Source organism: Phyllobates terribilis, unplaced genomic scaffold, assembly GCF_046119375.1.
Source record: "Phyllobates terribilis strain yellow unplaced genomic scaffold, ASM4611937v1 Scaffold_4__5_contigs__length_816908805, whole genome shotgun sequence".
Classification (NCBI taxonomy): domain Eukaryota; kingdom Metazoa; phylum Chordata; class Amphibia; order Anura; family Dendrobatidae; genus Phyllobates; species Phyllobates terribilis.
The window spans coordinates 782,232,532-782,255,581 of record NW_027362764.1 but is presented as its reverse complement, the minus strand read 5'-3'; the positions used below and the strand labels follow the sequence as shown (position 1 = coordinate 782,255,581).

The 23,050-nt window shown below is 40.5% G+C and overlaps 1 pseudogene; it reads left to right on the top strand.

Moving 5' to 3' along the window:
• The first annotated feature begins 243 nt into the window (after positions 1 to 243).
• LOC141266058 (NACHT, LRR and PYD domains-containing protein 3-like) overlaps positions 244 to 23,050 on the top strand; it is a 148,818-nt pseudogene continuing 126,011 nt past the window's right edge.

Here is a 23,050-nt window from a genome sequence, read left to right as displayed (position 1 = left end):
GAAACACAGCCTTGGGACATGGGTGCTGCCTGTTCGTGAATGCCACAGTGGATGAGGACTTTCCCATCTCCACACTTTGCAAACAGTACGACACAAACAAACACGCAAAATTGTTCAGACAAGTAAAGGAAAATTAAAAGAATCACCGGTGAGAGAAATCGTCAATATCTTCTCGCAGTCAAAGTTCCCAAAGAAAGATCAACATTGGAAGAGAAAATGAGACTGGTAAGAAATCTTTTGTGTATCTGCTTTTGTCCATCCTGTAGATCCTCAAGTTTAAGTTGATTTGCCAAGAAAACCAAGGCTTCTGGAGATGCCCGCATTCTCCACCACTTGATGTGGAAAAATCAGCGAAGATCTGAACTTTACAGGTGATTTGAATATAAAGGAAATTTATTTAGAATAAAATTACAATGAAACAGGGACAGATAACGTTAAGATATAAAAACATATAAGGAAACTCCGATGAATATGAGAAGGGTCTGACCTGCTGCAAAAGTATACAGTATTCATGCCAGAATTTTGCATCACATCTATGGAGTTTCTACACACGCCCAGACCAAAGAATGTTGAATATCAGTATAACGTATTTAACATATAAGCAAAACAAACAATTAGTAGTTTTCAAGGATAATTATGTCACAAAAGACATTGACGCTTTCTTAATTCTGCGACTACATTTTATCTATAGAACAGCATCTTACAGAACATTCTGGCGATATCTGCAGGCGCAGCATTGGTTTCTGCTTATTTATTTTATCTATTTATTTTACTCACTTATATAGCGCTATTAATTCCACAGCGCTTTACAGACATCATCATTGCTGACCCCATTGGGGCGCACAATCTACATTCCCTATCAGTATGTCTTTGAAGTTTGGGAGGAAACCGGAAAACTCGGAGGAAACCCACGAGAACACGGGGAGAATATACAAACTCCTTGCAGATTTTGTTCTTGGTTGGGTTTGAGCCCAGATCCCTAATGTGATTTTATAAAGCTGATGTATCACTGGCATATAATAAGTAATACAGTATAGAATATTGGTAGATTCTGGGTTATAATATCATTATAAATAGAGACTCAATATCTGTCTAAAACAAGTAAACACATAATGGCATTGTGTAATAAAAGTTGATTTTGTTTTTTGCTGATTTTACTGTTCACTTTAAATAAGCAAAAATCACACTCTGGTTAAGATCTACAACCCCTGGCAAAAATTATGGAATCACCGGGCTCGGAGGATGTTCATTCAGTTGTTTGATGTTGTTGAAAAAAAGCAGATCACAGACATGGCACAAAACTAAAGTCATTTCAAATGTCAACTTTATGGCTTTAAGAAACACTAAAAGAAATCAAGATAAAAAAAGGGTAATTTTTTTCAGACCAAGCAGAGGGAAAAATTATGGAATCACTCAATTCTGAGGAAATAATTATGGAATCATGAAAAACAAACACACAAAAGAACACTCCAATACATCACTAGTATTTTGTTGCACCACCTCTGGCTTTATTAACAGCTTGCAGTCTCTGAGGCATGGACTTAATGAGTGACAAACAGTACTCTTCATCAATCTGGCTCCAACTTTCTCTGATTGCTGTTGCCAGATCAGCTTTGCAGGTTGGAGCCTTGTCATGGACCATTTTCTTCAACTTCCACCAAAGATTTTCAATTGGATCGAGATCCGGACTATTTGCAGGCCATGACATTGACCTTATGTGTCTTCTTTCAAGAAATGTTTTCACAGTTTTTGCTCTATGGCAGGATGCATTATCATCTTGCAAAATGATGTCATTATCCCCAAACATCCTTTCAATTGATGGGATAAGAAAACTGTCCAAAATATCAATGCAAACTTGGGCATTTATTGAAGATGTAATGACAGCCATCTCCCCAGTGCCTTTACCTGACATGCAGCCTCATATCATCAATGACTGTGGAAATTTGCATGGTCTATTCATGCAGTCATCTTTATAAATCTCATTGGAACGGGTTTCTCAGGTGATCTATTAAATTCCTCTGATATCAGCCTTGGCCTTTTAAAGCCACCAGGTGCACAAGGATATTAAGTATCTTTTCAAGCATGTCTCCAGTTTGCCTATACTTCTTTGCACTCCTGTAGTTAACCATTGCCTTGCTGGAAGAAACCTGACTGCATTTACTTCTCTGCCACATTGCAGCTCTTATCCACTGCACTGCCAGAAGATACTAAACTGCACTTAGTGATTAAAAGCTTCCTTACTCCAAGATACCAGTTTCCTAAACTCCTTCATCTGTGCTACCTGTTCTACTTGTTTGTCTGCCATCCTGCATTCCCTGCTGTCCTAGTCCTTGTTGATCCACGAATCACTAGTCAAGACACGCTGTGCTGAACTGACGCCTCTGCTCCGAGCTGCTCACCCAGACCTACAGCTTAGCATTTCACTTCATCTGGTAAGTCCCTAACATTACTACTCAAAAATAAAAGAAAATGGGATCAAATGTCCATCTGGTCACTGCCAGTGTATATATAGATTTATACATTGGAAGTTCCTATATACATCAGATTGTCCTGAGGAGAGTGGCTTCTGATGAATAAGTAATAATTCTCGCCTTGGTGACCAATGGACGAAGACAAGGTGTATGTGACGCATCCGCCACCAGGAGGATCCGAGTGCCGGCAAAACCCCATGTTGAACATCCCTGTTTCCAGGCATAATCATGGCCGATGTGGGCAGATGAGCTGGTATGCATGTGCCACCTGTGCTTTATTTGCTGTGTGGGCCCCTGTATGTATACGAGTCCTGTGATGCTGGGTCACATGCTGCGTGCTCCGGTGTGGGGGGGTCACGTGATGCCGGGGTTTGCCGGCAATTAGATCCTCCTGGCGGCGGATGCTTCACATAAACCTTGTCTTCTCCCATTGGTCACCGCTGCCATTTAAACCTGCATTGTGTATTAGACGCCACACCCCTGACGAAGGAGCAGCATCTGAAACGAGCGTCGGGGTAGGTGTTCCATCTATTTTTCTTCTTTAGTATATGACCACGTCGGACACAGTTATGTTTTCTATCGACCAGTTCTCACTTTACAAATAAAAATTAGGACTGTGAACATAGTTTTTGTATTAAATTGTGCACCATGATCACTACTAGTGTGATTGATAATATATAGCCTGGTTGCCCGGCTGTAGGAGGTTTTGTGTTGAGCTGACTGTTGCTTATTAATACATATCTTTATGCAGGTACTTATCCAAACAGCATCTCCACAACCCCAATAACTTTTAGCTGGGCAACTGAATGTTTTATTAACAGCATTGTAGGTGCAACAGGATATCTACGCTCCATTCTCTGATGGTTCGTTTTGCCATCTAACATATGTTCATATTTTACGTGCTTTATAATACCAGGACAGTACTACTGAGTTCTCCTGACACCGTCTGGTGGACATACACATATTATAAATTCATTTCCTGTGTTTGTGTCCTCCCATTTATATAAATTTTTTCAATGCCATAGTCTTAGCCTGTAACTAATGACACTAATGGTTTTCTTATATAATCAATTTCGGTCCGGCTGTTACCCCTTTGGGTTTTATTACACATATTTCTTGTTAAGTGTTTGTGTGTGTGCTCATTTGTGCAGTACCATTTTATAACACTGGTTGTATAAATAAAAGTTTTTTAATCTGATTTTGTCCTTATGGTACCTAATTATTCGGATTTTTTATTTTGGGTGTGACGCAGAGAGCCATCACTGTGCTGTCAGCTATTATCTGTGGTGTTACATGGGACTGCAGGTGACATCTACTACATTATCTGTACTCAGAGAGTTATCACTGTGTTATCTGTGGTGTTACATGGGATTGCAGGTGACATCTACTACATTATCTGTACTCAGAGAGTTATCACTGTGTTATCTGTGGTGTTACATAGGACTGCAGGTGACATCTACTACATTATCTGTACTCAGAGAGATATCACTGTGTTATCTGTGGTGTTACATAGGACTGCAGGTGACATCTACTACATTATCTGTACTCAGAGAGTTATCACTGTGTTATCTGTGGTGTTACATAGGACTGCAGGTGACATCTACTACATTATCTGTGCTCAGAGATATCACTGTGTTGGCTGACATTAGGATTGCAAGTCCAGGACTGGGATCACTGCAGCTGGACATTGCTCCTAGCAACCAGGAAGATGACTGCTGTAGGAAGGAGGGAAGTAGGAGTGCAGCAAAGGCCAGACAGATGGTGGTGGTAGGTGACTCCAATAATTAGGAGGACAGACAGGGTCATCTGCTGCCGAGACCATGAATGCCGAACAGTGTGTTGTCTGCCGGGTGCTCGGGTTTGGCATATTGCAGATCGGATAGACAGACTGCTGGGTGGGGCTGGGGAAAACTCAGCGGTCATGATGCACATCGGTACCAATTGCAAAGTTAGAGGGAGGTGGAAGGTCTTTAAAAATGATTACAAGGAACTAGGAGGGAAGCTGAAGGCCAGGACCTCCAAGGTAGTGTTTTCAGAAATACTGCCAGGGCCACCAGCATCACTAGATAGATAGCGGGAGCTTAGGGAGATAAATAAGTGGCTTGTAAATTGGTGCAGGAAGGAAGGGTTTGGATTCATGGAGAACTGGGCCGACTTCTGTCAGCTACAGGCTATACGCTAGGGACAGGCTGCACCTCAATGGGGAGAGTGCAGCTGTGCTGGGGGAAAAAATGGTCAGACGAATGGAGGAGCTTTTACACTAGGATCTGGGGAGAAGAAGAGTATTCGTGCTAATAAGGGGATAGATAGAGAAGACAGAGAGAGTGAAACAGTAGGGGTTAATGAGGATCTAGGGGGGCTGGGATATGCAAGGAAAGTAGGGAGCTGAGTAAGAGTAACAAATGTGCTAATAGTATTAAATGTCTGCTGGCAAATGCAAGAAGTCTCGCAAACAAAATGAATGAACTGGAGACTCTTGTGTCGGTCACAGAATACGATGCGATACAATACGATGTGGTGGGTATTACGGACACCTGGCTGGATGAAAGCCATGACTGGGTGACAAACCTAGAGGGATACACTACATTTAGAAAATACAGGAAAGACAAAAAAGGTGGAGGGGTGTGTCTTTTCATAAGATCCAACTTAAAACTTGTGCTCAATGACAACAATGGGGGGAGCTGCGACAATGTAAAGTCAGTCGGGGTAAATGTACATGGGGATGGCAATAATGGAAAGCTGTTAATTGGAGTTTGCTACAAGCCTCCTATATGTATAGCTGAACTGGTAGAGGATGAAGTGCTGCAACAAATTAAAAATGCAGCAAATAATAATAGGGTCCTTATTATGGGGGATTTAAGTATCCAGATATTCAATGGGACATAGAATCTGCCAGTTGTGCTAAAAGCTGCAAGTTCTTATCCACAGTTCAGGACAATTACCTCTCTCATCTGGTAGATGAACCAACCAGGGGAGGTAATCTGCTGGATCTGGCTCTCTCAAATAGACCAGATACTATTTCATATCTACAGGTTCGGGAGCATTTAGGAAGCAGTGACCATTATATGGTAAGCTTCAATGTAATATTCAATAAAACATTTCAAGGGGGAAATGCAAAAACCTGGAACTTTAGGAAAGCTGATTTCAACAAATTAAGGGAAGAAGAGCTTAATTGTGTAGACTGGGACCATGTCACAGTAACTGGGGATACCGAACATAAATGGGGCATGTTTAAGGAAATACTACTAGAATTCTGTAGAAAATATATACCCTCTGGTAATAAAATGTCCAGGAATAAAAAGAAACCATTATGGATAAATAAGACAGTACAAAGTTTAACCCATTACTTGCCAAATTAGCAATTTTCGTTTTTTTTGGACCTAATTGGACCTAATTAGAAAATCTAAGTTGCTAGAAGCAAAAATTTAGGCGTCCCAAAAAAAGGACATAATGGGTTAATAAGACATAAACAAATGGCATTCAAAATCTTGAAGGCCGAGAATATAGAAATAGCATTTCAAGAGCATAAATACCTAAATAAATGTAAAAAAAGAAATCAAGCTGCAAAGTTATCTACAGAGAAACAAATCGCCAGCAACATTAAAATAAATCCCAAAAAATGGTATAAATACATCAATTCTAAAAAGAAAAAAACTGATGGTATCGGCCCCTTAAAAGATGATAATGACAAGATAATTATAGAGGACAAAGAAAAGGCTGAGATATTAAACAGGCACTTTTTATCCATATTCAATAACAAACCGTCTGTTCCAGGGATCTTTCAACAGGGCAAAAATCAAAGTTCACCACCTGATATAGCTAGTTTAACACAACAAGAAGTACGCCTGCGTCTGAGCAAATTAAACATTGACAAATCCCTTGGCCCAGATGGCATTCATCCACGGATACTGAGGGAGCTGAGCTCAGTATTTGACAAAACGCTGAATCTCATATTCTTAGACTCTCTTGTAACAGGGTTGGTGCCACAGGATTGGAGGAGGCCGATGTGGTACCGATATTTAAGAAAGGTAAGAAGGTGGATACAGGTAACTACCATCCAGTAAGTCTGACATCAGTAGTGTGCAAGGTTTTTGAGGGCATCCTAAGAGATGAGCTGCAGAGTTATATCACAGAGAATAATATAATAAATGATAATCAGCACGGATTCATGAAGAATAGGTCGTGTCTAACCAACATGTTGGGGTTCTTTGAGGAGGTAAGTGCAAATCTGGATGTCGGTAATGCAGCTGATGTGATATATCTGGACTTCGCAAAGGCATTTTATACTGTACCACTTAACATTTGTACTCAGTGTTGTCACTGTGTTATCTGTGGTGTTACATAGGATTGCAGGTGACATCTACTACATTATTTGTATGTGTAGTGGTGGCCATATGCGTTTACGTGCACTTAGCCCCACCCAATGGTGATTTTATACATTGACATGCGCTGACCTCCCCCTAGTGGTGATTATATACACTGACATGCGCTGAGCTCCCTCTAGTGATGGCTGTTCTATATACATTCACATTTACAAGTGAAGTTGGTAAGTTATTCCGATTAACCCCTTCAAAATATATGACATACATTTACATCATATGTCGTGTCCCTCACTTTAATGCGGACTTGCATGCTGAGCTCGCATCTTTCCCAGCAGGTGATGGATGTGATAATCAGCCATCATCTGCCTCTAATAGCCGCAGGTGGAGTGGAGCGTAGCCTGCAAAAGTTAGCTTGTGAAATACCACTGTCAATCTCTGACAGCAGTATTTAACACACGCTGGCGGGGGGGTTGTCATTCCAAACACCCATCGGCATGCCCGTGACGTGATCGTGGCAGCGCTGATGGGTTGGCATGACAGCACAGATGGTGGTCTGCTGAAGACCCCTATGTCTGTGGTAACGATTCTCCTGTGAATGCTGGCCCGTGGCCGGCATTCATAGATTGTCATTTTCTCAATACATAGCAGCGCTGATGCTCTGCTATGTATGGCACAAGCAATCAGACGATCACAGGCTCAAGTCCCCTAAGGGGACTATTAAATCCAGTGAAAAAAAAATGTTTTTTAAAATAAGAAACAAAAGAAAAATACAAAAGTTAAAATAAATAAAGCAATTAAAAAAAATACAGGTATTTGTTATAGCTGCATTTGTAAAATTCTGATCTATCAAAATATAAAATAAATTAATTTGATCGGTAAACGACGTAACAAGGAAAAAAAAAATCGGAAAACCAGAATTACACTTTTTTAGTCGCTGCAACATTGTAATAAAATGTAATAAGAGGAGATCAAAACATTGTATCTACTCCACAATGGTATCAATAAAAACATCAGCTCGGGGCACAAAAAATAAGCCGTCATCCGGCCCCTGAGCTTGAAAATTCAAACTAAAACGGGACTCGGAAAATGGCGACAAAAGCATTTTTTTTTTTTTTTTTTTTTTACAAATTTTCCCTCCAAAATTTTCACCACTTAAATAAAAAAACAAAAACCTATACACGTTTGGTATCTGCGTACTCGTAGTGACCTGGAGAATCATATTGCCAGGTCAGTTTTACCATATAGTGGACATGGTAAATTAAAAATCCAAAAAACAGTTGTGGAATTGTACTGGCTTTGCAATTTCACCCCACTTGAATTGTTTTTCCTGCTTTCCAGTGCATCACATGATAAATGGTGTCATTCCAAAGTACAACTCGTCCCACAAAAAACAAGCGGCTATGGGGACGGAAGAATAAAAAAAAGTTATGGCTCTTTGAAAAAGAAGAGGAAAAAAAGCAAACAGAAAAACATGGATCATGTGTTTTTTTTTTGTTAATTGTAGATTTTTATTGAAACGTTTTTCAAGTTTTACAAAATATTAATTTTAAGGAAAATAAAAAGACTGGTATCAAATTTTTACACATAACACACATAACATGTTTCAATGAAGACAGTTTAAACCAGTTATATAACAATGGAGCATTAAATTATGAAACTAATGAATTGTGGAATTGCTTAGGAATTCTCATTTATAACATTCTGTAAAAGGGAAGGACATACAAGACTTACCATAGACATGGAAGGGAAGGGCCAAGAGTAGGACTTGATCTGTAGAGGTGAGGGGGGGATTGCGTGAGTCAGAAGAGGTGACTTTCAAATATTTAGGGGTATCCAAAAAATATCCCAAGGAGACCAGATGAGATAGAATTTTTCAATCCTATTTTCGTTCATAGTAATACGATATTCATAATTTCTAGTATCTTTAATTCTAGTGTATAGATCTAATAGAGAAGGGGGAGGATTGCTTTCAATGTGAAGCTATAACATTATAAGGGAGTTATAAGGGAACAGTGCTAAAATACATGGGAGGCAGAACCTCCTGCTAACGCACATCTCCAACATGATGGAGAAATAGTTGGGTCCATTTTATGTAGTTGCTCTGGAGTATAATACCAGAAATTTTGTGCTGATTTTCTTTGTAAGTAATACAAGTGTCATGCTAGGTATGGGAAGGACCCAGCGTACGATGATGGGAAAAGGGGGAGTGGAGACCCCTAGTCAGCTCTAACAACACCCTGACTCCCCTATCGTACCTAAATAGGTTCCGCACCTATCGCCGAGCAGGATACCTTATCCCTGGCTGACCCTAGAGCTAGGCCCTAGGTAGGGGAAGAAAGGGTGAGCTCTAGTGAGCCCCACTGCAACTAAAGACAAACAAGGTAAATAGACAAGGGGATACACTTAACTTTGAGAAGACACCAGAGAGATCACGACTACAATCCACAAAGAAGAATCTAGCCGATTGCTAGAACTCCAGGCCTGAACAGAGGAATTTACTCTATCACCAGCGATTCTCTGGAGCAACTGAGTGTATTTAAAGATCCAGCAAGGGTGTGTTAATTAGCAGCAGAAGGTGGAGATCACCGCTGGGTCCTAGAGAGGGAGGGATGATGAAAGCATCAAGAAGGTATCTGCAAAGTCAAGCACAGTGACCTTCTACAGCCGGATCCAGAACGACTGTCTGTCAAACCTGACACACTCGTGACAACAAGGCACTGTAATAGCTGCTCTTGACCAGACAATTCTCCACTTCACATCACCCAGAGATTTTCCAAAGTAATTTTCCCACTTAATCATGTATCAGTGCCTAATTAGAAGATCATCATTGGGACGCTGCAGGATATCATATAAATCAGAGCTCAGATTCTTTGTTGAGGGACCGGCTCTGCACAAACGTTCAAAGGGAGTTGGGTTGGAAGCCTGCAAGGCATGGAACAAGGATGAAGCAAAATGCCTAATTTTAATGTATTGGAATAAGGAAAGCTTGTGTACAGAAAGTCCAGACTTCATCTCGTCATATGTGAGCAGGTTCCTTCTTATTCGGTTAGTTATATCTGCAAAATTAAATAAACCAGTATGGGTCCAAATATTTGTCAAAGATGAGGTCAAGCTATTAGGAAAGTGTGGATGAAATCAGAAACAGGTAAGGGGGGAATTTGTGGATAACAATTTACATTTTTTAGAAGAGGTCCCTAGTAAGGTTCAGAGCGCCTAGGAGTTCATTTGAAGGGGGATTGTAGGGGCTGTTTCAAATCAGAGAGTTAGTATGAGCAGGTGCTAGCCAGAGTTTTTCTATTTCCATCCACTTTGTATAGGCGGGCTTAGATGACCAGGCTGGAATTCTCCGGAGAGGAGTAGTCCAATAGTAATGTACAAAGCCGCCTGAACTTTAACTCGCTAGCATGATTGACCTTGAAATTCTGTGGCGTTTTTCTGCCCATATAAAGCACAAGGAAGCTGTCTGGAGTGGTTTTATCTCCCCAAGTGGATATGGGTAATGTTTCAAATAAATATAGTGGTTTCGGCAGAATAGTCATTTTTATTGCTGAGATATGGCCAAGAAGGGATAAAGCTAGGGTCCTCCATCTCGTCAGGAGGGAGCAGATCTCTTTATAAAGTGGCGGGAAGTTACTTTTGTAAAAAATTGAATATGATGATGTCAGGTTAATTCCCAAATACCTAAGAGAGTTATTTTTCCAGTGATATCTGAAATTATTACGTAGGGGATTCATTTGGGAATCTAGTATATTTATTGGGAGAGCCTCTGTTTTAGTTGTATTCGTTTTGTACCCTGAGAGGTCACCAAACTTTACTAGAAGGGAATGTAGGTTAGGGAGAGAAAAGTGAGGATTGGTGAGAGTCAAGAGAACGTCATCTGCAAAGAGGGAAAGTTTGAATTCTCTATCTTTTACCAGGGTCCCTTTGATATCTGGGTTTAATCTAATGGCAGCGGCAAGGGGTTCAATCTACAGGACAAAGAGTAGTGGAGATAGTGGACACCCCTGTCTAGTGCCGTTCTTTATTGTAAACGCTTTGGGAGTAATATGGGGAAGCCAACACACGTGGTCAAAATTGTTGGTACCCCTCGTTTAATGAAAGAAAAACCCACAATGGTCACAGAAATAACTTGAATATGACAAAAGTAATAATAAATTAAAAATCTATGAAAATGAACAAATGAAAGTCAGACATTGCTTTTCTGCTTCCACAGAATTTAAAAAAAAAAATTAAACTCATGAAATCGGCCTGGACAGAAATGATGGGACCCCTGAAAATAATGTGACAAAAGGGACATGTTAAATCAAGTTGTGTCAAGTAATTAGCATCACAGGTGTCTACCATCTTGTAATCAGTCAGTGGCCTGTATATAGAGCTACAGATACTCACTGTGCTGTATATAGGGCTACAGATACTCACTGTGCCTGTATATAGGGCTACAGATACTCACTGTGCTGTATATAGGACTACAGATACTCACTGTGCTGTATATAGAGCTACAGATACTCACTGTGCCTGTATATAGGGCTACAGATACTCACTGTGCCTGTATATAGAGCTACAGATACTCACTGTGCTGTATATAGAGCTACAGATACTCACTGTGCCTGTATATAGGGCTACAGATACTCACTGTGCCTGTATATAGAGCTACAGATACTCACTGTGCTGTATATAGGGCTACAGATACTCACTGTGCCTGTATATAGAGCTACAGATACTCACTGTGCCTGTATATAGAGCTACAGATACTCACTGTGCATGTATATAGGGCTACAGATACTCACTGTGCCTGTATATAGGGCTACAGATACTCACTGTGCTGTATATAGAGCTACAGATACTCACTGTGCTGTATATAGGACTACAGATACTCACTGTGCCTGTATATAGGACTACAGATACTCACTGTGCCTGTATATAGGCTACAGATACTCACTGTGCCTGTATATAGGGGTACAGATACTCACTGTGCTGTATATAGGACTACAGATACTCACTGTGCTGTATATAGAGCTACAGATACTCACTGTGCCTGTATATAGAGCTACAGATACTCACTGTGCTGTATATAGAGCTACAGATACTCACTGTGCCTGTATATAGAGCTACAGATACTCACTGTGCTGTATATAGAGCTACAGATACTCACTGTGCTGTATATAGGGCTGCAGATACTCACTGTGCTGTATATAGGACTACAGATACTCACTGTGCTGTATATAGGGCTACAGATACTCACTGTGCCTGTATATAGGACTACAGATACTCACTGTGCTGTATATAGGGCTGCAGATACTCACTGTGCCTGTATATAGAGCTACAGATACTCACTGTGCATGTATATAGGGCTACAGATACTCACTGTGCTGTTTGGGGACATGGTGTGTACCACACTCAACATGAACCAGAGGAAGCAAAGGAAAGAGTTGTCTCAGGAGATTAGAAAGAAAACTATAGACAAGCATGTTAAAGGTATAGGTTATAAGACCATCTCCAAGCAGCTTGATGTTCCTGTGACTACAGTTGCACATATTATTCAGAAATTTAAGATCCATGGGACTGTAGCCAACCTCCCTGGACGTGGCAGCAGGAGGAAAATTGATGACAAATCAAAGAGATGGATATTACGAATGTTAACAAAAGAGCCCAGGATAACTTCTAAAGAGATTAAACGTGAACTTCAAGCTCAAGGAACATCAGTGTCAGATCGCACCATCCGTCGTTGTTTGATCCAAAGTGGACTTCATGGGAGACGACCAAGGAGAACACCATTGTTGAAAAAAAATCATAAAAAAGCCAGACTGGAATTTGTCAAACTACATGTTGACAAGCCACAAAGCTTCTGTGAGAATGTTCTATGGACAGATGAGACAAAAATGGAAGTTTTTCTGCTATTTCTTTTGGATCGTACGTTATTTGATTTTTTTGCGTAAGACGACTGTCAAGTATGGTCTCTAATTGTGTGTGGGGTTTATTAGCTTTTTCATAATAACGTTGGTGCCTATAAAGAAGTAGTTTGTCCACTCGTTTAAGTGCTATACTCTTTAGTTGAGCCCTAACATCTATAATTTATTTAAGGATTTGTTTACAAGGTTTAGAGAGCAATTTAGATCTTCAGCTCCATGGTTAGTGCTTCTTGCTTAATTTTATAATCTTTTTTAAGTCTGGCTCCCATTGTAATACAATGACCACGGAAGACTGACTTATGAGCTTCCCATAATATTGCTTCAGAGGAGACTGAACCTTTTTTGAGTTCAAGGTAGGTTTAGAGATGGGAATGTAGTTCTTCTCTAATGGAAGGTTTACGTAAGAAGGTTTCATAAAGTCTCCAATGGCAAGAGCAGGTGAAAATTGAGGAGTCTTTAACTGAAATCTGTATTGGGGCATGGTCAGATCATGTCACAGGACCCATTTCCGCTCTTGTTAGCATACACAATAGAGGAGTATTTCTGAAGAAGTAGTCTATGCGAGTATGGGAGCCATGAGGTGGCAAGAAAAAAGAAAAATTATCTATCTTCAGGGTGGTTAATGCCCCATAAATCATCGAGAGAATATCTGCAAATTAGCTTGCGGAATTCTCTAGACAAGTGGGTTTAGGATGAGGATGGAGGTTTATTACTTAAAGAAAGTCTGTCCCTGTGTTCAGAGAACATCGTATTGCAATCTCCCCCAAGGATAATTGCAAAAGGCGGGAGACATGAAATTTTAAGTAAGATCCCTCTAAGAAATTTGATTTGAGCCACATTAGGGGTGTTAATATTGCAAAGTATAATGGGATCCCCTCTAAGGCGACCTTGCAGAACTATGTATCTCACATTGGGATCCAAATGAGAAGAGGATATCATGATCAGGCGTGGCATGATTTTGATAAAAGAATTGCTATTCCTGCTTTCTTTCTCACCTGGGTGGCAAAGAATATTTTAGGGTAATAGTTTAATGAAAAATTAAAGGGACCAAATTTATTAAACATAGTAAAATAATTTTTAAGATTGAAGGAAGACTAAGTCCATCTAGTTCACCCCATAGCCTAACATGTTGATCCAGAGGAAGGCAAAAAAAAAACATGTGGCAAACACTAAGCTCCACATTGGGGAAAAGAATTCCTTCCCGACTCCATATGACAATCAGACTAGTTCCCTGGATCAACGCCCTATCAAGGAATCTAGTATATATAACCTGTAATATTATACTTTCCAGAAAGGCATCCAGGCCCTTCTTAAATTTTAGTAGTGAATCCCTCATTACCACATCATGCGGCAGAGAGCTCCATAGTCTCACTGCTCTTACAGTAAAGAATCCCCGTCTGTGATTATGATTAAACCTTCTTTCCTCCAGACGTAGAAGATGCCCCCTTGTCTCCGTCTCAGGCCTCAGAGTAAAAAGATCAGTAGAAAGGTCTTTGTACTGTCCCCTCATATACTTGTACATAGTAATAAGATCACCCCTAAGCCTTCTTTTTTCCACAGTAAATAACCCCAAGTGTAATAACCTGTCTTGGTATTGCAGACCCCCCAGTCCTCTAATAACCTGTCTTGGTATTGCAGACCCCCCAGTCCTCTAATAACCTGTCTTGGTATTGCAGACCCCCCTGTCCTCTAATAACCTGTCTTGGTATTGCAGACCCCCCAGTACTCTAATAACCTGTCTTGGTATTGCAGACCCCCCAGTACTCTAATAACCTGTCTTGGTATTACAGACCCCCCAGTCCTCTAATAACCTGTCTTTGTATTGCAGACCCCCCAGTCCTCTAATAACCTGTCTTGGTATTGCAGACCCCCCAGTCCTCTAATAACCTTGGTCGCTCTTCTCTGCACCCGCTCTAGTTCAGCGATGTCTTTCTTATACACCGGAGACCAGAACTGTACACAGTATTCTAAGTATGGTCGGACTAATGACTTGTATAGAGGTAAAATTATGTTCTCATCAGCATCTATGCCTCTTTTAATGCATCCCATTATTTTATTTGCCTTTGCAGCAGCTGCCTGACACTGGCCACCAAACGTGAGCTTGTTGTCCACCAATACACCCAGGTCTTTTTCAGTGACAGTTTTGCCCAGTGTTTTACAATTAAGCATATAATTATACATTTTATTTCCTCTGCCCAAGTGCATTACCTTACATTTATCCCCATTAAAGCTCATTTGCCATTTATCAGCCCAAGCTTCTAGTTTACGTAGATCCTCCTGTAATATAAAATTGTCCTCCTCTGTATTGATTACCCTGCAGAATTTAGTGTCATCTGCAAATATTGAAATATTACTCTGTATGCCCCCTACAAGGTCATTAATAAATATGTTAAAAAGAAGGGGGCCCAATACTGACCCCTGTGATACCCCACTGTTAACTGAGACCCAGTCTGAGTGTTTTCCATTAATAACCACCCTTTGTTTCCTATCACTGAGACAGTTCTTAACCCACATATATATATTTTCCCCTATCCCCATTGTTCTCATTTTATGTATCAGCCTTTTGCGTGGAACCGTATCAAAAGCTTTTGAAAAGTCCATATACACAACATCCACTGCATTTCCTGTAGAAATACCACTTCGGCCTTGGGGGATTTAATTTCTGGAAGGACTAGGCGCCTTTTGGCATTTGAGTTAAGGCCTTTGATGTTAAGTGAGGCGTATTTAATCATGATGGCTGTAACAGGTGTATGATCGATGATGTGACTCACCATTGTCAGAGGCTCGATAGGGGGTTCTGTAGACGAACCCAAAGGTTTTCAATGAACTAGGTCTGGAAACATAAGGAGGGGAGGGAAACACAGAAGGGTATAGGGAACACATGGCAGCTTTAAACATGTATATGAACAACAAGTTAGATATGATAATAATTGTTATCTTTATGAATCCTTAATTAAGGATTTGAAGCTCTTAGGAAGATCTGAAGTCCAGAAAAGAATCTGAGCTCTGGATCACCTTGGGAGTCACAGGGTTATAAACAAACTCCCAAAAAGGAGAACAAATAAGTATAACCTTTAAGGTAGAACTAATAAACGAACAGGCAATTGGGTGGCATGGATCCAATGCCCTGGCAGCTATCCAGCTATTATAAATCTAATAGTAGGCAGCAATATAATAGCTGTCTATAAAGAGTTAGAGCGGCCCTGTACTTACATGTTAAATCACATGAGAGTCAGTAATAGAGTCAATAAGTGTGATATTGATAGAAGATCACGGGAGGTCTTGGCCCGCAGATGGTGGGGAAGGTTGAGTAGAAGTTGGTCTTCTGCATTTCTTGTTGGTTGACTGCCATATTGGAAGTGGGGCAGACAATGGAGTTCCCAATTCCCAATCTGAGAGATCTGGAAGAGGAATGTCCAATATCTTGTAAAAATTCAGAAATTAGGGAGGTCTTCATGACGATCTTTTAAGATAGAGAGGAGGGGGCATAGGTGACGTATTTTTTGTAGAGTTATCCAAGAAAGCAAAACATAGGAAGGGTTCCAGCTTGAGATAAAACAGTCAATTTTTATTCACAAAGATCCTTTAAAAATACATATAACCACTGTCACTGTGGGAGGCCTAAGATGTTGTTGAAGGATTCCAGGATTTTTTGAAGATCTTCAATCCCCTCTGCTTCAGGGAGGCCCCTCAAGCAGATGTTATTCCTTCATCCCCTGTTGTCTAAGTCTTCTAGGTGACGACTGGTATTCTTAAGGACTTCAGTATGGGAGGAGACTGCTTCTTGAATGAGGTTCATATGTTTGTGTATCTCATCATGAGCTTCTTCCAGGGAATCCACACCATCTGCATTAAATTCGATGTCTTGCCTCATAGCAGTTATTTCAGATCTGCAGGTAGATTATACTTCTGAGATAAGAGCTTTGAAGTCTTCCTTTGTTGGTGTAGAAGATTGAGTGAAGGTCCTCAGAAATACATGGTCTTGGAGACAGATTGACCGTGGAGTGAGAGGGATCTAGAGAGTCATCCCAAGGATCAGGACTTTCCATTAAACCTGAGATGGAGGGAGTGGCCCCTAGATTTTCAGAGGGATCTTCCCAGTCTCTGGAAGTAGAAGTTTCTTTGGATATGTCCATTTGTTGAGATCTTTGCGGTTTAGGGGACATGATATTAGCAGGAATGGATATCTCTTTTAGAGTATCCCTGGGGATCTGAGTGTCTGTAAGTGTTTCTTGAATACTGTGTGGAACAGTTGGAGGAGCAGATGATATAGTTCTTGAGGATGTTCGTCTTGGTGTAAGTACGTCTCCCTTTTTATGTGTTTTAGAGTTTAAAAAAAAAGTCAATAGTCTTAGATCCAGATGATGAAGATGTATTATATTTATTTATGTATTTATTCTCCTCACTTCTATAGCGCCATTAATTCAACAGTGTTTTACAGACATTATTGTCACTGTCCCCATCAGGTCCCACAATCTACATTCCCTATCAGGAGGAAACCGGAGAACCCGGAGGAAACCCACGCAAACATGGGGAGAACATACAAACTCCCTGCAGATGTTGTCCTTGGTGGGATTAGAGCCCAGGATCCCAGCGCTGCAAGGCTGCATTGCTAACCATTGATTAAGATCGACGTTTTGCCCTGGGATCTTTTTCCCCATCAGATCTAGTACAGGATTGGTGCTGAGCCTGTTTCGTTGCCAGGTATTAGGAATCTACAGATCATGTGTTCATCTCTTATTTTGTGGGATCACTCTAATTTAAGATGATATAGAAGGGAATAGGACCGTTGGTTGTAATTTCTTATTTAGGTCACAAAATGGCAGTAGAGAATTACGTACATTTACTTTATGAAAAAGTTTTGAATGTTTCACCAAACGACCACAAGGTGGTAGTGTTGTTATATGAGTGTAGTAGTTGATATAAAAGATAATCCTTAGGCTATGTGCCCACGATGCAGAAATGCTCCGAATTTTTTCCTGAGCGTTTCTGCATCTCCCTGGCAGAAAAAAACGCATGTGGATTGTACATGCGGATTGTACATGCGGATTGCGCATGCGGATTGCACATGCGGATTGCACATGCGGATTGCACATAGAATCATAGAATGGTAGAGTTGGAAGGGACCTCCTGGGTCATCTGGTCCAACCCCCTGCTCAAAGCAGGATTCACTAGATCATCTCAGACAGATGTCTGTCCAGCCTCTGTCTGAAGACGTCCATTGAAGGGGAACTCACCACCTCTCGTGGCAGCCTGTTCCACTCATTAATCACCCTAACTGTCAAAAAGTTTTTTCTAATATCTAATCTGTGTCTCCTCCCATTTAGTTTCATCCCATTGCTTCTAGTCTTTCCTTGTGCAAATGAGAATAAAGATGATCCTTCTACAATGTGACAGCCCTTGACATATTTGTAGACAGCTATTAAGTCTCCTCTCAGTCTTCTTTTTTGCAAGCTAAACATTCCCAAATCCTGCAACCGTTCCTCATAGGACATGGTTTGCAGACCAGTCACCATTCTGGTCGCTCTTCTCTGAACTTGCTCCAGTTTGTCTATGTCTTTTTTAAAATGTGGCGCCCAAAACTGTACACAGTATTCCAGATGAGGTCTGACCAAAGAGGAGTAAAGACCGATAATGACTTCACGTGATCTAGACTGTATGCTTCTGTTAATACATCCCAGAATTGTATTTGCCTTTTTTGCTGCTGCATCACACTGTTGACTCATGTTCAGTCTGTGATCTATTAGTATACCTAAGTCTTTTTCACATGTACTGTTGCTTAGCTCTATTCCTCCCATTCTGTATATGCTTTTTTCATTTTTATTGCCCAGATATAGTACTTTGCATTTTTCCCTGTTAAAAACCATTCTGTTGGTTGCTGCCCACTGCTCCAGTTTATTTAGGTCTTTTTGAATCCTCTCTCTCTCTTCTCTAGTGTTAGCTATCCCTCCTAGCTTTGTGTCATCAGCAAATTTAATCAGTTTACCCTCAATTCCTTCATCTAAATCAGTGATAAAGATGTTGAACAATACAGGTCCCAGGACGGAGCCCTGTGGTACCCCACTTGAGACATTCATCCAGCTGGATGTGAAGCCATTTACAACCACCCTTTGAGTCCGATCACGAAGCCAGTTATGAATCCACCTAACAGTTGCCTGGTCCATTGCATACTTGGTCATTTTTTCAATAAGGATGGTGTGAGATACTTTGTCAAATGCTTTGCTGAAGTCAAGATATACTATATCTACAGCATTTCCCTGATCCACCCAGTCAGTGATTCTGTCATAGAAGGAAATTAAGTTAGTCTGACATGACTTGTTAGTTACAAACCCATGCTGACTCTGGTTAATCACTTCATTCTTATCCATGTACTTACATACATGTTGTTTAATAATTTGTTCAAAGATCTTTCCTGGTATAGAAGTCAGACTCACTGGCCTATAGTTCCCTGGGTCCACCTTCTTCCCCTTTTTGAAGATAGGAACAACATTTGCTCTTCTCCAGTCTTCTGGGACTTCTCCTGTTCTCCAAGAATTTTCAAAGATTATGGAGAGTGGTTCTAAAATTTCTTCTACGATCTCCTTCAGTACTCTGGGGTGTAATTCATCTGGACCTGGAGACTTGAACTCATTTATGTTAGCTAAATATTCCCTCACAATCTTTCTGTTTACAGATAACTTGGATTCCTCTATTCCTTTAAAAGGACAGTGAAGATCAGTTGATGTTACATTTTCTTTCTGAGAGAAAACAGATGCAAAATAGGAATTAAAAAGTTCGGCCTTCTCAACATCCTCTCTTACCATTTCTCCATTTTCATCCTGTAAAAATCCTATAGCATCTTTGACTTTTCTTTTACTTTTGACATACCCCCAAAATCCTTTTTTATTGCTTTTGACATCTCTTGCAAGCCTTAATTCATTGTCAGCTTTAGCTAACCTGATACGTGCCCTACAGGATCTGCAGACTGCATTATAATCTTCTTTAGATATGCCTCCCTCTTTCCATTTAATAAACATTTCTTTCTTTCTTTTTAGCATGTGTTTAAGTTCTGTGTTCATCCATCCTGGTTTCCTTAAATGCTTCCCATTCTTCCTACTTTTCGGGATTGTTAACGATTGTGCTTTGAGAATCTCATTTTTAAAAATTTCCCATCCTTCCTGGACATTTTTGTCCTTAAGGACATCCAGCCATTGGATCCCTCCTATTCTCTTTCTGAGTCTCTTAAAATCTGCCTTTCTAAAATCTAACCTTGAAGTTTGAGTCTTCCTCCTCTAGTTATCCAAAATTCTATAATAGCATGATCGCTGCCTCCTAGGGTCCCAGCCACCTTTACTTGCTCAACCATTTCCTCCCTGTTTATAAGGATTAGATCCAAAGTAGCAGATCCCCTTGTTTTCTCCCCTACCTTTTGGAAGATAAAGTTGTCAGCAAGAGAGGATAAGAATTTGCTTGACCTGTTAGTTTTACTTGAGAGAGATTCCCAACAAATGTCTGGATAGTTGAAATCTCCCATGACCACTACGTCATATTTTTTGGAGAACTTGGTCATTTGATACATAAAGAGTTCATCCATATCTTCAGCTTGACCAGGTGGCCTGTACTAAATGCCTACAATGGTGTCCTTTCTGTTGTTCTCTCCTTGTATTCTTACCCAAACAGTTTCCACAGAACTCCCAGTCTCTGAAGCTTCAATCTCTGTGCAGATATACGCTTTTCTAACATACAATGCAACACCTCCTCCTCGTTTATCAAGTCTGTTTCTTGCAAATAAGTTGTATCCTTTTAGCCTTTTATTCCAATCATGTGTATCGTCCCACCAAGTTTCAGTGATTCCAATGACATCATATTCCTTTTCCTGCATTAGTAGTTCCAATTCTCCTTGTTTGTTGCCCATGCTTTGTGCATTTGTATAAAAACATTTTAGTTTGTGATTGGTTTCTCTTCCTCCCATATTTTTATTATTTAAATTGTTTTGTCTTTGTTCTTCCTTTCCACTTCCAGTAGCAGAGATCTCAATAGTATTTGTCAGCTATATGGCTTTTTCTGGCCTTTTGCTTCCCTTCCCACATTGTTCTAGTTTAAAGCTCTCCTGATGAGTGTAGCAAGGCGACTTCCAAATACATGTTTTCCAGTCTTCGTAAGGTGCACCCCATCTCTAGCAAGTAGTCCATCGTATAGGTAATTCATTCCGTGATCCAGAAATCCAAATCCTTGTTGACGGCACCATCGACGTAGCCAGTTGTTCACCTGTAGAATCTTATTCCACCTCATTGTTCCATGGCCATCCACTGGGAGGATGGATGAGAAGACCACCTGCGCTCCCAATTCTTTCACTTTCTTGCCTAAGTCTTCAAAGTCACTGCAGATGGTTTCCAGGTCCTTTCTTGCGGTGTCATTTGTCCCCACATGTATTAGCAGGAATGGGTAGTGATCTGTAGGTCTGAAGAGTCTTGATATCCTGTCAGACACATCTTTAATTTTTGCTCCTGGAAGACAGCACATTTCTCTTGAGGTTATGTCTGGTCTGCAGATAGCGGCCTCTGTTCCTCTTAACAGGGAATCCCCCATGACCACCACTCTCCGTTTTTTCTTCACAACATTCTTCTTTCTCCATCCAGGAGGATTCTGAGGGCTTACAAGTAGAGATGAGCGTTGTTCTACTCGAACTGTTCGCCAATCTCAAATTCGAGCTGTTTTGGGCGGTGTTCGAGCCGTTCGGCGAACACGAACAATTTGAGAAAAATTCGGCTGTTCGAGGTTATGTTCGATAACTGTTCGTGCACCAAAATCATAACTGGATTTTTTCTCAGTAATGATGAAAATTAATGTTAATACGCAGTTTGAGTGTACAGCGCGGCGGGGGGAGGGGCAGGGGATGGATCTCTGCAGGAACAATGAAGATCTCCATTTTTTTTTCTCTTTCCCGCATTTGCAGTGGGGAGGTGCAATCTGTCAGCCTATCAGCAGCGCACACACGGAGCGAAGTGCTTTTTTTCACACAAGCAAGGGCATGTGTGATTGGCAGTGTATGTCACATGTCCTTGCCCTATAAGACCAAGCCATTTTCCCCGTCGCCACCATTTTCTCACTGCTGCAGCTGCGTGTTAGACGGCACCGCTGTTGCTGTGTGCGCTATACCTTGTTAATTTCAAGCCAATTTTCGCACAAATCTACAGATAGCTTGGGAGTAGGGAATAGTTGTGATTGCAGTCCTTTTAAGGACTAGGTTACAGCATTTCCTACGACTTTTATCAGGCAGGTCTGTGCTCTTAAATAGATAGGTTGTGGGAGTAAAGACTAATTGTAATTGGAGTCCTTATCAGGACTAGGTTACATCAGTTCCTATCAGTTTTTGCCAGGCAGGTCTGTGCCAGTGCTGTGCAAGTTTTTTTCACAGCATTTGGCTGAATCTAGCAAAGCTAATCCTTTTTGGCCTATTGCAGAGTGTGTTAGTCAGTGGAGTAGCCTATCTGTGTTGCAAGATATACCACCTGTGTATAGAATACCAATTTTTTTACTGCACCTAGTGAAGTAAAATCTTTTTGGCATAGCATCATTCTATTAGTCCATCTATACTGACCTCCATCAGGTTGCAAACTGAATATATTTTTTTCTGCATCTACCTCTGAAAAAATATTGGGCTTCTAGCTGTGTGTGGGACTTGTTGTATTAGTCCATCTATACTGACCTCCATCAGGTTGCAAACTGAATATATTTTTTTCTGCATCTACCTCTGAAAAAATATTGGGCTTCTAGCTGTGTGTGGGTCTTGTTCTATTAATCCATCTATACTGACCTCCATCAGGTTGCAAACTGAATATAATTTTTTTCTGCATCTAGCTCTGAAAAAATATTTGGCCTTCTAGTAGTGTGTCGGACTTTCTCTATTAGTCCATCTATACTGACCTCCATCAGGTTGCAAATTAAAAATAATTTTTATCTGCATCTACAGTACCTCTGAAAAAATATTTGGCCTTCTAGCTGTGTGTGGGACTTTCTCTATTAGTCCATCTATACTAACCTCCATCAGGTTGCAAACTGAATATATTTTTTTCTGCATCTACCTCTGAAAAAATATTGGGCTTCTAGCTGTGTGTGGGTCTTGTTCTATTAATCCATCTATACAGACCTCCATCAGGTTGCAAACTGAATATAATTTTTTTCTGCATCTAGCTCTGAAAAAATATTTGGCCTTCTAGCAGTGTGTGGGACTTGTTCTATTAGTCCATCTATACTGACCTCCATCAGGTTGCAAATTCAAAATAATTTTTTGTATGCATCTAGCTCTGAAAAAATATTTGGCCTTCTAGCAGTGTGTGGGACTTTCTCTGTTAGTCCATCTATACTG